This window comes from Carcharhinus amblyrhynchos, chromosome 8 (genome assembly GCF_965287045.1).
Source record: "Carcharhinus amblyrhynchos chromosome 8, sCarAmb.v2.hapA, whole genome shotgun sequence".
NCBI classification, from domain to species: Eukaryota; Metazoa; Chordata; class Chondrichthyes; order Carcharhiniformes; family Carcharhinidae; genus Carcharhinus; species Carcharhinus amblyrhynchos.
Genome location: NC_137331.1, coordinates 54,351,928 through 54,370,485, shown reverse-complemented (window position 1 = coordinate 54,370,485; position 18,558 = coordinate 54,351,928). Strand labels below are relative to the sequence as shown.

At 42.5% G+C, this 18,558-nt stretch overlaps 1 protein-coding gene across 6 annotated transcripts in view; it reads left to right on the top strand.

Annotated features, from left to right (window-relative positions):
* Nucleotides 1-12,371: 12,371 nt before the first annotated feature.
* Nucleotides 12,372-18,558, top strand: part of LOC145346612 (ATP-binding cassette sub-family C member 8-like) — a 212,764-nt gene continuing 206,577 nt past the window's right edge. For 4 of the 6 annotated variants that reach the window (XM_080194084.1, XM_080194088.1, XM_080194089.1 and 1 more), the window contains exon 1: nt 12,372-12,931. The gene's annotated coding sequence lies outside the window, so the exon portion shown is untranslated. Of the gene's footprint in view, nt 12,932-13,161; nt 13,261-18,558 lie in introns of all 6 variants that reach the window. The other 2 variants (XM_080194086.1, XM_080194087.1) reach the window with 2 other exon arrangements.

Sequence of the window (18,558 nt, the reverse complement as noted above, 5' to 3'; positions counted from 1 at the left end):
CTGAAGTATGCAAAGCAGCATGATGAGAGTAAGGAACAGTGAGAAGACAATACCAATTAGCTGATCCATCTATATTTTAATTAATCCAGCAATACTTATGAATCGTTATGAATACATTTAAGTTAGATATGTAACTTTTCCCAAAAATCAGTGGTTGAGATAATTACATTGAGTATCTATCAAAAGATTTTTGATAAATATTGAATAGAATGTAAGTAAAAAGTTAACAATATAAACTGCAAAATTAAATGAGGATTTATTTACATATGCCATGCCATCAAGTAGAAGACAATTTCGTTTCACAATTCAACTGAAAACAAAAGTAACATTTGCACCATACAGGTGCCAGGCAATGAACATCTCCAGCAAGACAGAATCTAACTGTCTCCCTTTGACACTCAATGACATTCTCATTGCTGAACCCCACTATCAACATCCTGTGGATTACCATTGATCAGAAACTGAGCAAGGCCAGCTATATAAATACTGTGACTACGAGAACAGATCTGTGGCTTGGAACTCTGCAGTGAGTAACTCATCCCCTGACTTTCCAAGGCTGATCTACCATCTACAAGGCACAAGTCAGGAGTGCGATGGAATAGTCTCCACTTGCCTGGATGAATGCAGTTTCAACACCACTCAATAAGATTGACACTATCCAGGAGAAAACAGCCTGCTTGAGTGGCACTCCATACACTGCTTTAAATATTCATTCCCTCTGCCACCAACACACCGTGTGGAGATGCCGGCGTTGGAAGTCTGACAACACCAAGTTTAAGTCCAACCGATTTGATAGTAAACTCGCAAGCTTTCGGAGTTTGCCCCTTCGTCAGGCGAATGACCAATTCGCCTGATGAAGGGGCCAACCCCAAAAGCTTGCAAGTTTACTACCAAATCGGTTGGACTTAAACCTGGTGTTGTCAGACTTCTTACTGTACCAACACACCGTGACAGCAGTGTGTATCATCAACAAGATGCGCTGCAGCAAGTCACCAAGGCTCCTTCAACAGCTCCTTCCAAATCCACAACCTCTACCACCTTGAAGGGCAAAGACAGAAGATGCATGAGAACACCACCACTTGCAAGTTTCCGTCCAAGCCACACATCATCCTGACTTGGAAATATATCACTATTCCTTCACTGTCACTGGGTCAAAATCCCGGAATTCCCTTCCTGACAAAACTGTGGGTGTGTCTACACACATAAGGAATAGGGTCAAGAAAATAACTCATTTCCACCTTTCCGAGGTCAATTAGGGATGGGCAATGAATGATGGTTTAGCCAGCAATGCTCACAGTCCTTGAAAGAGTAGAAGAATACATAACATTCTAAGCAGTGAAAGGAGAAAAGTGAATTTCAACTGTTCCCTAATTCACCTGTAGAACGCAATGGTGAATTATCTCAGTGAACCTCTGCAGTTCATGTGATGTAGCTACACCAGCAATGCAGTAAGCGAAGAACTTCTAGAAGTTGGACTCAGCAACAGTGAAAGATTGGTGATATAGTTCCATGTCAGAATAGTGAATAACTTGCAGGAGAATTTGCAGATTGGGGCGCTCTCATGCATCTACTCCAAGTGTCTGACTTATAGAATCGAAGTACCCTACAGTGCAGAAAGAGGCCCTTTGGCCCATCGAGTCTGCACCAAACACAATCCCACCCAGGCCCTACCCCCATATCCCTACATATTATATCCACTACTCCCTCTAACCTACGCATCCTTGGACACTAAGGGGCAATTTCTTAGCATGGCCAATCAACCTAACCCGCATATCTTTGGACTGTGGGAGGAAACCAGAGCACCCTGAGGAAACTCACGCAGACACGAGGAGAACGTGCAAACTCGAGCCAGAGCCAGGAATCGAACCCAGGACCCTGGAGCTGTGAAGTAGCAGTGCTAACCACGGTGCTACCATGCTGAATTGGCAGTGCCTTTTCTTGTTTTTTCATGTGGACTAGCAGAAAGCTTGAAGAAGAATATTCCTATGGCAAGAAGACAATTGAGTAGCATGCTCATTTTTTTTTGTTGATAGTGTGAGACTGCTATGAGATTCCATCAGCCTTTGCAGTTCTGGACACAGCTGTAAATTGTAATATGTACACAGTGGTTGGAGTGTCTACCAACTATGCCGAAATCGCAGTTAGCTGACCATCCATTTTAATAGCCTGATCCCAATTTCCCACCATATCCTTTGATCCCCTTCACCCCAAGCACTATATATGTTTCCAAAGCAGCAATTAGATAATGTTTTGGCCTCAACTGCCTTCTGTGGTAGCAAATTCCACAGGCTGACCACTCTCTGCGTGAACAAATTTCTCCTCATCTCAATCCTAAATTGAGCTAGGCCAGCTATATAGGGGTCATCCTTAGACTATGTGCCCTGGTTCTGGACACTCCTACCATCAGGAATATCCTTATTGCATCAACCCTGTTTAATCCCATTATAATTTTATAAATTTCTAAGAGGTCCCCTCTCATTTTCTGAATTCCAGCGAATACAATCCTCCTCATACGTCAATCTTGCTATCCCAGAAATCACTTTGGTAATCCTTTCTCTGCACTCCTTCCACAGCAAGAACATCTTGCCTCAGAGAAGACCAAAACTGCACACAATATTCCAGGTGTACTCTCACCAAGGCCCTGTATGATTGCAGCAAGACATTGTTACGCCTGCAATCGAATCCTCTCACGATGAAGGCCAACATCCATTTGCCTTTTTTACTGTCTGCTGCACTTGCATGCTTATCTTCAGTGACTAGTGTACCCAAGTCTCATTGCCCATTCCCCTCCTAAGTTATGGCCACTCAAATGGTAAATGCCTTCCTGTTTTGCTGCCAAAGAGGATAAGCTCACATTTATCAAAATTATACTGCGGCTGTCATTCATCTGCCCACTCATTCAACTTTTCTGAAGGAACTCTGCATCCTCCTCACAGCTCATCCTCCCACCCCAGCTTTGTATCATCTGAAATATGAAGATATTACATTTGGTGCTCTCATCTAAATAATTATATACTCATCAGCTGGGATCCCAGCACTGATTTCTGCAGTACCCAATTAGTCATTGCCTGCCACTTGGATAAAGATCTGTTTATTCCTTTTCTTTGTTTCCTATCTGTCAACCAGTTTTCATTCTATCTCAATACACTATCCCCAACCCAACGCGCTTTAATTTTATACACTAATCTCATATGTGGGACATTGTCGAAAGCTTCTGAAAGTCCAAATAAATCACATCCACTGGCTCCCCCTCATCAACCCTATTAGTTACATCATCAAAGAATTCCAGTAAGCCTGTCAAGCATGAGTTCTGTTTCATAATCTACACAGACTCTGTCCAATCATGTCACATTTTACTATAAAATCTTTGATAATGGATTCTAGAATTTTCCCCACTATTGACATCAGACTTACTGATCTATAATTCCCTGTTTTCCCTCTCCCTCCCTGTTAAAATAGTGGGGTTACATTAGCTATCCTCCCATTTATAGGAACTGTTCCAGAGTCTGTAGAATTTTGGAAGATGACCACCAATGCACCCATTGTTTCTCAGGCCACTTCCTTAAGTACTCTAAAATATAGATTATCAGGCCCTGGGGATTTACCGGCCTTCAATCCCATCAAATTCCCCAACACTATTTCTTCTACCAGTACTGATTTCCTTTAGTTCCTCCCTCTGACTAAACTCTATGTTCCCCAACATTTCTGGTATCTTATTTGTGTCCCCCTGTGTGAAGACAGAGCCAAAGTATGTATTCAGTCGGTCTGCCATTTCCAACTGTAAGGGACGTACATTTGTCTTCACCTATCTTTTTCTCCTCACATACCTATAGAAACTTTGTCAGTTTTTGCATTTCCACAAGATTACTTTATGTTTTTCCCTTCTTAATTAGACCCTGGGTTCTCCTTTGCTGAATTCTAAACTGCCCCCAATCCTCAAGTCTGTTATTTTTCTTGGCCAATTTGTACGCCTCTAGAACAAAGAACAACACACAGCATGAGAAACAGGCCCTTCGGCCCAATGAGCCCGCGCCGCCATTTTAACATTATGAGTGCCCTCCTCTACCTATGACCTTTGTCTACGCCTATTGGGGAAAATTGAGGGAAGACTAATTTAGGGATAATTTGTTACACCAATCAGCCTAAAAGCACGTTTTTGGAGTGTGGGAGGAAACCAGAGCACCCAGAGAAAACCCACGCAATCACGGGGAGAATGTGCAAACTCCCGCAGACGCTGGACCAAATCCATGTATCCGCACAGCAAACAGTGATAGTTACTGAGCTGTTGTGTTGCCCGTCAGATGGTCCAGTTTAAGCATACACTAACGACGTGAAGCACTAGGCAACTCTTGAAGCAACATCCAAGAGCAGCCCTCGCACGACCCACCGTGTGTATGCCCCTTGTTGGGCAACAAGGTGGACCGAATCACCTGTGAAGTGAAAGAAAAGACATCAATAAACATGCAAAACTTTGACAGACATATACAGAATCCCCAGAAGTTCAGAAGTAAGACAAGTGAGCCATACAATATGTTGAAAGGTCCACAGGAATCAATTGATTCCCAGGGACGTCCCAAGGCTCTTGATCTTTATTTAGATCAGTCTCCTGTAGCCCTCCATCTCTAGTCCGCTCATGTGCCTATCTAAGTAAGCCTTTAACAACTCTAGCGTGCCTGCCTCCACCACCCTACTCGGCAGTGCATTCCAGGCCCCCACCACCCTCTGTGTGAAAAATCTCCCTCTAACATCCGAATTATACCTCATCCCCCCCTCACCCTAAGCCTGTGGCCCCTCGTAATTTTTGTTTCCAACCTAGGAAAAAGCTTACCTCTGTTCACTCTATCTATACCCTTCATAATCTTATACACCTCTATTAGATCTCCCCTCATTCTCCGTCTTTCTAAGGAGAACAGCCCCAATTTGCCCAATCTGTCCTCATAGCTCAGTCCTTCCATACCAGGCAGCAACCTGGTAAACTCCTCTGCACTCTCTCCAGGGTCTCCACGTCCTTCTGGTAGTAAGGTGACCAGAACTGGATGCAGTACTCCAAATGCGGGCGAACCAACGTTTTATACAACTGCAACATTAGACGCCAGCTTTTATACTCTATACCCCTCCCTATAAAGGCAAGCATACCACAGGCCTTCTTTGCCACCTTCTCCACCTGTACTGCCACCTTCAAGGACTTGTGTACTTGCACCCCCAGGTCCCTCTGCGTTTCTATACTCTTAATAGGCCTACCATTTATCCTGTAACTCCCCCCTACATTATTTCTTCCAAAGTGCATCACCTCGCATTTATCTGGATTAAATTCCATCTGCCATTTCTCTGCCAATATACCAGCCTATCTATATCCTGCTGTATTGCCTGGCACTGCTCCTCACTATCAGCAAGTCCAGCCATCTTTGTGTCATCTGCAAACTTGCTAATCACACCACGTACTCCCTCTTCCAAGTCATTTATGTATATTACAAATAGCAAAGGTCCCAGTACTGAGCCCTGTGGCACACCACTTGTTACAGACCTCCAGCTAGAAAAGGACCCTTCCACTACTATTCTCTGTCTCCTGTTACCAAGCCAGTTCTCAATCCATCTAGACACCTGTCCTTGTATCCCATGAGCGTTAACCTTTTCCACCAACCTACCACGAGGGACTTTGTCAAACGCCTTACTGAAATCCATGTAGACGACATCCATGGCTCGTCCTTCATCGACCGTTTTTGTCACCTCCTCAAAAAATTCTACCAGATTCGTAAGGCACGACCTCTCCTTAACAAAGCCATGCTGCTTATCACTAATCAAATTGCCACACTCTAAATGCGTATATATCCTATCCCTAAGAATCCTTTCCAACAACTTCCCTATCACTAATGTCAAACTCACCGGCCTATAATACCCGGGTTATCCCTACTACCATTTTTAAACAACGGTACCACGTTCGCTATCCTCCAGTCCTCTGGGACCTCACCTGTGTCCAAAGAAGAGACAAACATTTGCGTCAGAGGCCCAGCAATTTCTCTCTCGTCTCCCTAAGCAGCCTAGGATAAATGCCATCAGGCCCCGGAGATTTATCAGTTTTAATACTACCTAACAACCCTAACACTTCCTCTCTCGTAATAGATATTTCCTCCAACTGGTCTACAACTCCCTCCAAGACAGTACCGGACAACAAGTCCCTCTCCTTCGTAAATACTGACGCAAAGTATTCATTCAGGATCTCCCCCATTCCCTCGGACTCTAAGCACAGTTCCCCTCCTCTGTCCCTAAGAGGACCGATTTTTCCTTTAACCACCCTTTTGTTCCTAACATAGGAGTAAAATGCCTTTGGATTTTCCTTAATCCTGTCTGCCAAGACCATTTCATGCTCCCTTTTCGCCCTTCTAACTCCCCGTTTGAGCTCCCTCCTACTCTCCCTGTATTCCTCCAATGCTCTCTGTTCCCAGTTGCTTAGACCTAACATACGCATCTTTTTTCTTCCTGACCAAGTCCTCAATCTCCCTAGTTATCCACGGCTCTCTAATCCTACCTTTCCCATCCTTCCTCTTAACCGGCACATGTCTTTCCTGCAACCTTTTCATTTTGTCCCTTGAACGACTCCCACATGCCAAACATGGACTTACCCTCAAACAACCTCTCCCGATCAGTATCTATAAGTTCCTGCCTAATCCGGCTGTATCTCTGCCTTGGATCTAATACTATATCTAATTACCCTTGCAAGCCATGGTTTGGCCCCCTTTCCAGCTTTACTTCTGCATGAGACGGGAATAAACAATTGTTGCAGTTCACCCATGTGCTCCTTGAATGTTTGCCATTGTCTATCCCTTTAAGTGATGTTCCCCAATCTATCACAGCCAACTTGTGCCTCATATCATTGTAGTTTCCTTTATTCAGGACCCTAGTCTCAGAATAATCAACTACATCACTCTCCACCTTGATGAAAAGTTCTATCATGTTATGGTTGCTGACCCCTAAGGGGGTCATAAACAACTAGATTGCCAATGCCATGTCTAGAATGGCCTGTTCTCTAGTTGGTTCCTCAATGTATTGGTCCAGAAAAGAAACCCGTATACACTCCAATAATTCTTTCTCCATGGTATTGTGAATTATTTGATTTGCTGAATCTATAGTCAGATTAAAATCACCCATAATCACAGTTGTTCCTTTATCATATGCATCTCCGGTGCCTGTTCGGGTCAATGCACCTAACCAGCATGTCTTTCAGGCTATGAGAGGAAACCCGAGAACCCAGAGAAAACCCATGCAGACATGGGAAGAACTTGCCTTTAGGCTTGTCCTTTTAACATTATTGATCCCATTCTCACTATTTTACACTGAGGCATTGCCAGTTCCTATTGAGCAAAGGATGTTTCCACACTTGCCTGATTTTGGAGGTCTTTTCAAAATGACAGTGTGGGGGTGCTTCTACCTGAAAAAGAAGGGACTGCATTGGTGGTGTAAGTCAGCTGGCTGCTGATTTTATTTGTTAAGTGTTATCACTTTATGCATTGGAACTCTTGGAAAAGAACCAGATTGCCAATGCAATTTCTGTTTCTGAACTTGGATGGTCACAAAGACCCACGGTGGATTAAATCTAATTTTTTTTGTAGGACTTGGGAATCATGTGTTGACACTCATGGGATTGGGTTTAGTGATGGATTGCTTTCAAACAACCCGTCTGACTGAATGACTTAAAAGGCTTTCTCAAGATTGACTGACCTGGAATTTTAAAAAGATTCTCACCCTTGCAGGTTCTGAGCACTGCTTGCTGAAGTTGGACTTCCAAAAAAGAATGCAATGCAGTCTTCTGTTTAAGGAAAACTTTGACCTTGCTTGTTTGCTGCCAGGTACTCCTGTTTCTGGAACTTTTTCTTTACTTTCTTTCTGGCAAGGTTTCTCAGTTGGGAGATAGGTTCAGCGCAGAATCTGTTCGTCTCCTTTTTCTTAGTTTTGCAGCATTCTCGAGGGGATCAGAGTTTTGATCCTGATGCTGCCACCATGAAGAATCCAGCTATGGACACTATGAAGTAGGCCTTGTAGGCTTGAGTATATCGACAGCAAGTAATTAACAACTCATAACTATATATATTTATAATAGAGTAGAGGTATGGAGCTGACCCAAATCTACATTTTTATCTAGCTCTGTCCATCCTTAGACTGATCCTGGCTGAGTCATGCATCTTTTTGCATCATTGTATAGGCAATAGTATACTCAGTACCACATTTATCTTTTATGTCAGGCCCTACTACTACACCCACCACCTTCCTGTCCATCTCAGAACTCACTCTGATAATAAATATTAAGTAAAGTTTATTTATTAGTCACAAGTAAGGCTTACATTAACATTGCAATGAAGTTATTGTGAAATTTTCCTAGTCACCACACTCCGGCACCTGTTCGGGTCAATGTACCTAACCAGCATGTCTTTCAGGTTATGGAAGGAAACTGGAGAACCCATGCAGTTATGGGGAGAACATGCAACTCCATACAGACAGTGACCCAAGCCAGGAGTTGAACCCGGGTCCCCGGTGCTTTGAGGCAGCAGTGCTAACCACTGTGCCACCTTGCTGCTCCATTTCAAAGGTCAATTGAGATTAATAAAATAACTGACCCCAATAATGCCATGCATACCATAAAATGGTTGGTGTGAGCAATCAGGTGGAAGTGGCTAGGCTGCTTTTTAAAAAAATATTTTCAAAGGGTGGGAAGAAGGGAGGTACTATCTTAAGGGGGTGCCCTTTGGGGCAGTTCCCCGATCATAATACCCCCTTTCTTCCTACCCATCTGTTCTTCATTACTCACAGCCCCCTTCCCTGAACTGATCTAATTCTTCTTCCTCAAGACCCTGGATTTACCTTGCTCCAGGATCAAAAGCCCTGCTTGCTGTCCCAACAGCACCCATTAATGCGCTCTTGGAACTGCCAGGACTGATGGAGCTTCTGGCCAATAGCACGGGTCATCAGTTCCTGGAGGCGGGACTTTATCCCCAGCGGGGGGCAAAGTCCTACATTGCCCAAGTTAACCCCCAAAGCATTATATGGCTGTGACACAGGCTGGTGTTGAGGGCTCCACGCTAACTTTGCTTCTGGGTGGGGGTGAGCAATCCATCTGCCCCCCCGCAATATGCTGCCCAAAAATTCTGTATCATATCTTTTGACAAGCAATCCACTTAGTTCCATTCCCCCTTTTCCCATATTCCAGTATTTTTCTTCTTCTTCAAATATTCATCCAATTTAATTTTTACGGCCATTATTTGAATTTATGTCCATCACCTCTTCAGGCAATGCATTCCAAATCCTAACCAATCATGAAAAAAGATTTTCCTCTTTTCACTTCCGATTATTTTTCAATCAGTTTAACTCTTTGACATCTGGTTGTCTCCCCAGCAGAAGTGGAAACTGTTGTAAAGTTAAAAATTAGCAGCCTTGGTGATGGAATGAATATGGGATTCAAAACTTAGCTCACTGAAGCTAATTGAATGTTTTCGTTCTGGCTGAGTGTGTGTCAGGGGAGGAATTATGGCATCATTGACAATGAAGCAAGCTTTGACTTACCCATTCTATATCTCAAATGTATGATAGCAGGGAAGGGTTTGAGAAGTTGCTAAAGATGGTGGTGAAGATTCTCAGTGTACATGTGAAAGCAATTGTAGTTGTAGCTTGTAGTTGATGTGGCAACATGCCAGTAAATAGAAGGAATGAGCTGAAGATAAATTCTTTGTGAAACTGAGGGACAGAGAGAGCAGCCTTTCTGGTTTCAGAAATACTTGAGATTCCACAAGAATGCCTCACCCATAATCCCAAGGGGCAGAACAGAGTATAGGACCATTGTCCATGTTGAAATGATGTTTGGAAATGACATTTTTGCTGTTGCTATCATTTCAACATTAAAGAAACTTTACCGCTGGAATAATTGCCCATTCAACCAGCAGCAATGATGCAGTGGATCAGCATTAATACATGCATTCAACAGAGCATTTTCTACTGCATTGCAAATTTCACTATTAATGCACATAAATCCATCTCTTCATTATTTTTAAGTGGTGTTATATTCTTCATATCATGAATTAACTCTAATAAAGGTTAGGTTGTGTAGCATTAAGCAAATTTGAATTTCAACATTACCTTCATAACATCAGTTTACTTGTTAGGCAAGGAAGACCTTGCTTAGAGAGAGACAAAAGTAACTTATAAAAAGTACTGAAGTAACCCAGTTAAGATATATTTTGTTAGTATTCTTCTGCATTAGGAAATCAGTCATTCCTCCTAAGGTAAAAGTTGTGGCCTATTGGCAATAAGACCATAAAACATAGGAGCAAAGTAGGCCACTCAGCTCACTGAATCTGCTCTGTGACTCAATTAGATCATATCTGATTTATTATGGTAATCCTCAACTCCATTTTCCTGCCTCATCCCCATAACTCTTGGTTCCCTTACTGATTAAAAATCTGTCTACCTTTAACTTGAATGTATTTAACAACTCACCCTCTGCAGTAAAGAATTCCAGGTTCATTACCCTCTGAGAAAAGAAATTCCTCCTCATCTGTCTTAAATGGACAACCTCTTCTTCTGAGATTATGCCCTCTGGTCCTAGATTCCTCCCAAGCAAAAACCACCTCTCAGCATTTACCCTATAAAGCCACTGGTATCCTATATGTCTCGTTAAAGTTGCCCTTCATTCTTCTAAACTCCAATGAGTACAGGCCCAACCTACTCAACCTTTCCTCATGAGAAAATCCATCCATAACCTAAATCAACCTAATGAAACTTCTCTGCACTGTCTCCAGTGCCAGTGTATCTTTCTTTAGATCAGGGGACCAAAACTACTCACAGTAATCCAGGTATGGTCTAACTTGTAGCTTGTGTAGTTTTAGCAAGATTTCCTTATTTTAATACTCCATTCTCTTTGAAATGAAAGCCAATGTTCCATTTGTCATCCTTATTACCTGCTGAATTTGTGTGCTAGCTTTTTGTGATTGTGATTACCCCCTCTGTGCTGCAACTTTCTGCAGTCATTCTCCATCTTAACAATATTCAGTTCTTTTATTCTTCCTACCTAAGTACATAACTTCACTTTCCCTACATGGTGTTGTCTTCATTATTTGCCTTCCCACTTTTTTTGTCTCATCCACAAACGTGGCAAGAGTATGTTAATTTCCCTTGTCCAAATCATAAATATATGTTATAAATCATTGTGGCCCCAACACCGATCACTGTGATATTCCACTAGTTACAGGTTGTCAACCTGAAAATGTTCCTCTTAGCTCAGCTCTTTGCCTTCTATTAGTTAGCCAATCTATGTCTCTGAATTCATAATTTAGAGGCCCATGATAATACTCTGGGGTCATGGACTCAAATCCCACCATAGCAGCTGGTGGAATTTAAATATTGTTAAAAACTCATCTGTCATTCTTACCCATACTGGCCTACACGTGGCTCCATATCCAGAACAACCTGATGAACTTAACTGAAATGAGTGGTGTGGTGGCACTGTAATTAACACTGCTGCCTCACAGTGCCAGGGAACCAGGTTCAATTCTGGCCTTGGATGACTGTCTATGTGGAGTTTACACATTCTCTCCATGTCTGCATGGGTTTCCTCTGGGTGCTCCAGTTTCCTCCCATACTCCAAAGATGTGTGTTTTAGGTTGATTGACCATGCTAAACTGCTCCTTAGTGACCGGGGAATTGGCAGGGTAAATATGTAGGGTTACAGGGATAGGGCCTGGGTGTGATTGTTGTCGGTGCGGTCTCGATGGGCCAAATGACCTCCTTCTGCACTGTAAAGATTCTACGATTCGATGAAATGGTCTAGCAAATCATTCAGTCAAGGCAACAAATGTTAGCCCTGCTAGCAACACCCATATCCCCGGAAGAATATATCAGCTTATGCATACTTGGGGACATAATTGCATTTCTATTTCAAGTTAGTGAAACGATGGTCAAGAAAATGTGTTTCTCTAAAACTTATATGAATAGCCCACAATCATTTGTGCTGATGAAATTAAGACAAATTATAAATTCTAGTTATGATCAGTCAATATTAGGTTGACCGTTTTCTTTCATTTTTAGAGTCTATGTTTTACTAAAGAGGCAGAAAGGAAACCTGGAGGATCCAATTGCTCAGAAAACAAAAGTCACAGCAGCCAGTCAGTCGCCTGCCAGTTACTCTGCAGTGTGACAGGAGAGGTGAATGACAAAAATATTTTTTGTGCTGTTATTTTGTTCTGGTACAGAAGCCATACCTTCAGGACCTGTTTCTTTTTTAAAAAATAACAAACCTGAAACTAACCTTTCTTAAGCTCGAACGAGTGCGGGAGGGAATGGGGAAAGGCCTGAGCCGGCGTGAAGTGCTGGATATTCTGCCTCCTCCTCCCCTCCTCCTTCCTTCTTTCCAGTAAGCGGGCGGCTGGGGAAATGACGCTCGCGCTGGGGATGCGGCGGTTATAACTGTCCTCGCGCTCACGGCAAACGGTTTTTAGTCACGTCACCGGAGGCCCATACTCAGGTGGGGTTCCCTGGACGGGGGAAAGCTGGCGGTTCGCCAACGCTGTCAGGCGGCTGCCTCTCCACGGCGAGTCCGAGGACCATTATAGGCCCTCACAATAAAGTCTGGTCTCGCTGAGGAGGGCGAGTACGACCTATTTCCAACCCCTTTTACATTTTCTCGTAATCAAGTGTTGCAGACTGGGTGACCGCTGTCAGCAAATGTTTGCAGGTTGCTCTGACCTGCTGAGTTGAGTTCAGTTCAGTTATTATTTTCCCGGCAAAGCAGAACCTTGTAATAAACCAAAGATCGGCAAATTGGCGAATTTATCCAGTGTTGTGTGATGTGAAGCTGCAACCTGTCTCTGCATCTGACTGAAAAACTTGGCAGAAATTGGTTTGCCACGATAGGTTTAAATCCTGTGTTTCGCTTCAGGTGATCAGGGAGGTAGGACTTGCCCTGTTTTTTCATCATTGTCTGAACGGGACCTAATCTGATATACATCAGTCTTTTGCTCATAAATATTAAAAATATAAATCCCAATACCGTAAGATGTATCGAGGTTACTGAAACACTCCCTTCCATGGGCATCATAATGTCGCTGAACCCATTTTCAATAAATGCTAAGAAAAAACACCTTTTCCTGTAATTTGACTCAACTATATCTCGGTTTCCAGACCTGTCGAAAGTAATTTGCTGTTGGTGGGGCTGCTTTGGAATGCATTGGGTTGTATTTACCGTCAAAGTAGCGTCGCGGCGAAGGTCTCTTCGGTTTGGTGAGTTTCCGAGACGTTGCTTTAATGTTTTAATTTGCAGATAAATTCAAACAACAATCCTAATGTTGTTTGACTGCATTCGCAAACGTTCTATGCGCAAAGCCGAGATATGCTAAAGTGGAGTCGAGTTTTCACTGTCAATATTATTTTCTTAAATTATTATTGGTTATTGTATTATCTTTCTCTTCTGGAAATTTTACATGAGCCTAAATGACGTGTGTTCGAATTTAATTCTGATGTGGATGTGCCGGCGTTGGACTGGGGTAAACACAGTAAAAAGTCCGACAACACCAGTCTAAAACCTGGTGTTGTCAGACTTTTTACTGTGTTTACCCCAGTCCAACGCCGGCACATCCACATCATGACTACTATCGACACCGCAAACTGCCGGATCCAAGCTAAAACCTGGTGTTGTCAGACTTTTTACCGAATTTAATTCATCAGAGCTTGATCCTATCCTTACCCAACCTGGATTAGTGCATTTTCTAAGAAGCATGTTTAAAGACCCTGTGTGTAAGTCATGTCTTGCACCACAGTGTTGGTAGTATTATACTCAGTCCCACGTTAACCAGATATGTTCCAGACCGTTATACGACAACAACCAAATGCATGTATGTATCTGAGGTGACAAGTAACGTTTTCATTTTACTCTGCTCTTTTGGTTTAATTATGGTGACTATTCATGTACCTCCAGTTTACATTGTAGCCATTCATGCAATTTGCCAAGCAGTTGTTTTGTCCAATATGTTCCCACAGTTTTGATGGTGGAAAATGAAATGTCCGATTAGGATTGAATTGATTATAAATCATATGCGGTTACTTCCATTGAGAACAACATGCATGTACAAATTGTAAGCAGTCTGAACTTTCTGCAGACTGTTTAATTACAAAGAATGAAAGGACTTTAGGCTATGAGCACATCTTCTTCCTTTTTATTTTAGTTTATATTTTCTTCAACATATGTTTGCAATTTCTTAAGCCCTTGGCAAGCCGAAAGCTTAAAATGCCTACTCAGTTGTCTGTTTTTATTATAAAATTTTAATTGAGTGTTAAGACAACCCAATAGCTTAAAATGACTATAAACAATATGAGTGTCCCAGGATTAATTTCAAATCCAGTGTCAAAATACAAGTACCACAGAATTGAAGAGGATCACTCAAAATATGAATTATAATTTTTTTTGCATTTAGAGGCTAAAACGCCTCATCAGAACCAAAAGTTTTTTTGAATTTGAAGCTTTCATATAAAGGTGTTACTTCTCTTATTGCAAAATCAACTATGAAAGTGATTATATAGGAGGTTAACGCCTGGGGGACCCAGGAGCATGAAAACGTTGTTTCAAGAAATGATGACACTTCTTAAGGATAAAGAAAATTTGTAGGTGTTTAATGTCAACGTAGAATCCAGTGGTGTGACATGTTTCATAACTATTTTTGCAAATGTAAAAACTGCTAAATGTCCTCAGTGGTATGTGCTGTTTTTGGGGAAAATAAATACTAATAATCTAATTAACCAGATAAATCATATCTATATTTGTCTTTGGAATCATTTGAAAAGTGAGTTCTGAAGAGTTCTTTGTGGAGGCAGCCAAGTTTGTGGAGGGGTGGTTGGCCTATCTGTAGTTGAGAGACTGCTCTTGCCTTAACATATCTTTTAGCTGATATGTGAAATGCTATTCAAATTTCCATTATAAATTGAGCCCTTCGTTGGAAAATTGACATTCATTTGAATGATGGTGGCACAGTGGCATTGACACTGGATTAGTAATTCAGAGATGCAGGGTTCGAATCACAGCAAATGATAGAATTTAAACTCAATAAAACATCTGGAATTAAAAGTCTAATGATGACCATGAAACCGTTGTTAATTGTTGTAAAAACCCAACAGATTCACTAATGTCCTTTAGGGAAGTTAAACCTAGCCATCCTTACCTGGTCTGACCTACTTGTATCTCCAGACCCACAGCAATGTGGTTGACTCTTAAATGGCCTAGCAAGCCATTCAGTTGTATTCAACTGCTTTGAAGAAGACACAAAGGAATGAAGCCAGATGGACCACCCAGCATCAACCTAGGCACCAGAAACAACAATGGCAAACCCAGTAAAGTTCTCCTCACAAATATCTGGGGGCTTGTGCCAGAATAGATAGAGCTGTCTTGCAAACCTAGTCAAGCAAAAACTTGTCATAGTCATAATCGTGACATCATACCTTATGGATGTCCCAGACACCACCATCACCATTCCTGCACATGTCCTATCTCGCCTGCAAGACTCACCCAGCAGAGGTAGCGGCATGGTGGTATACAGTTGGGAGTTCCCCTGGGAGTTCTCAACATTGACTCTGGATCCCATGAAGTCTCATGCATCAGGTCAAACATGGGTGAGGAAACCTCCTGTTGATTACCAGGTACTGTTCCCCCTCAGCTGCTGAATCATAGAAACCCTACAGTGCAGAAGGAGACTATTCGGCCCATTGAGTCTGCATTTGACAACAATTCCACCTAGGCTCTATCCCCGTAATCCCACATTTTTACCCTGCTAATCCCTCTAACCTAGGCATCCCGTGATACCAAGGGGCAAATTAGCATGGCCAGTGCACCTAACCTGCACATCTTTGGACTGTGGGAGGAAACCGATGCACCCAGAAGAAACCCACACAGAATCTGTACTCCTCCACGCCACTTGGAGGAAGCATTGAGGGTAGGCAAGGGTGCAGAATGTATTCTGTGTTGAGACTTCAATATCCATCACCAAGAGTGACTTGATTGTACCATCACAAACCAAGCTAGCTGGATCCTAATGGCCATAGCTGCTAGACTGGGACTGCGGCAGGTGGTGAGGGAACCAACCTGAGGGAAAAACATACTTGACCTCATCTTCACCAATCTGCCTGCTGCAGATGCACTTGTCCATAACAGTATTGGTAGGAGTGACTATCGCACAGTCCGTGTGGACACAAATGCCGGTCTTCATATAGAGGATATCCTCTTTCATGTTGCATAGCACTACCTCCATGCTAAAAGGTACAGACTTCAAACAGATGTTGCAACTCTAGACTGGACATTCATAAGGCACTGTGGGCCATCAACAGCAGCAGAATTCTATTCGATCGCAATCTACAACCGCATGGCAGAGTATATCCCCCGTTTTACCATTACCACAAAGCCATGGAATCTACTGTGGTTCAATGAAGAGTTCAGGAGGGCATTCCTAAAAATGAGGTATCAACCTGGTGAAGCTACAACATAGGACTACTTGCATGCCAAACAGCATAAGCAGCAAAAAGAACTAAGTGATTCTACAATCAACAAATCAGATCTAAGCTCTGCAGCTGTGCCATATCCAGCTGTGAATGGTGATGGACATTTAAACAACTCACTAGAGAAGGATGCTCCACAAATGAATGCATTCTCAGTGATGGAGGAGCCCAGCACATCTGTGCAAAAGATGAGGCTGAAGCATTTGCAGCAATCTAGAAACTCTGAGTGGATGTTCCATCTCGGCTTCTTCGGGAGGTCCCCAGCATCACAGATGTCAGTCTTCAGCCAAGTCGATTCACCCCATGTGATATCAAGAAACAGCTGAAAACAGTGAATACTCTAAAGGCTTTCAGCGCTGACAATATTATTGAAGACTTGTGCTTCTGAACTTGCTGTGCTTTTAGCTGCTCAATTACAGCTACAACACTGGCATCTATCCGTCCAATGTGGAAAATTATCAAGGTATGTACTGTACACACAAAGCAGGACAAATCCAGCCTGGCCAATTACTACCCCATTAGCCTACTCTCAATCATCAGTAAATGGTGGAAGGAGTCATCAGCAGTGCAAGTGACACTTGCAGTGCTGATGAATGCTCAGTTTTGAGTTCTGTCAGAGTCATTCAGCTCCTGACTTCATTTAAAGCTTTGATTCAAACATGGAAAAAAGAGCTGATTTTCAGAGCTGAGTTGAGAGTGACTGCCCTTGACATCAAGACAGAATTTGATCGAGTATGGCCCTAGCAAAACCTGGAGTTAATGGAAATTGGAGAAGACTCTCTGCTGGTTGGAATCATACTTGGCACAAAAGAAGATGATTGTAGTGGTCGAAGGGCAATCATCTCTGCTCCAGAACATCACTGCATGTTCCTCCCAGGGTAGTGTGACTAGGCCCAATAATCTTCAGCTGCTTCATCAATAACCTCTCTCTCATCATAAGGTTGAAAGTTGAAAGTGGAGATATTCAGAGATGACGGAACAAAATCTGCACCGTTCATGACTCCTCCAATACTGAAGCAGTTTATGTCCAAATGCAGCAAGACTTGGACATTAACCAGGCTTGGCTGAGAACTGGAAAATAACATTCAAGCCATACAGTGCAGGCACTAATTATCGCCAACAAAAGAGCTCTAACCATCAGCCCCCCACCCCCACCCACACCCCAAGTCTGTACATTGTCTACAAGGCACAAGTCAGGACTGAAATTGTGTATGTGGTGTCTGTCTCTTTAAGTCAGCAGAAGAGTTACCTGATATGAGGAACCAGTGGAAAATCGAGAATACGCGATCATACCATAGGTCCTCTTTTAAGCAGAATCATCTAATAGTCATGTGGTTAACATAATAAAGACTGGAGCACGACTCTAGGGCAACCCTGAGCTGCAACTTCTGTACTTAGTTTGTCTTATTAATAAACAACTTCTTGTTCCTAACAAAGTTTGAAGTCTCTTGATAATATCTGAAAAGCCACTACATAGTATATTGGTGATGAGGTGGATTAACTGAATGGCTATCTCTGAGTACCCAATTTTATTGAAATTTGGAAAAGAGGGAGAATGTACCCTGGTGCCTGTTTTAGAGAGAATGAACTTGGAGAGAGTTGTCCAGGTAGTGCTAGCTCCCGAGGGGCAGTCAAAGTACCAAACCCAGTATGGCCGGTGAGTCAAGAGATTTGGAAAGATATATATAAAATGAAGGGAGATTAGCCTTCAGGAGCAAGGGAAGTGAAACTTGAGTAACAGAAAAAAAATTGGTCAGGAGTTTTTGAAATAAAAGTAAGATGCACCCAGCTAGAAGAAAACTGTGTTTCAGACTTTAAAAGGTGAAATCTTGAAATAAGCAAATATTGGTTGCAATTAATCAAGTTCAGAAATAGAGAAAAAGTTTTGGTACTGCAAAGCTTGTCCCAATAGCAAAGGCAATTGAAAAGCTGAGACTGCAGATCTCCCGATTTGAACAGAGCCTGCAGGGAATCATCCTTGCACTAAGGATCACAGGCAATGATGATTGGCAGTTTTGGAAACAAGTGCTCTGCAAAAGA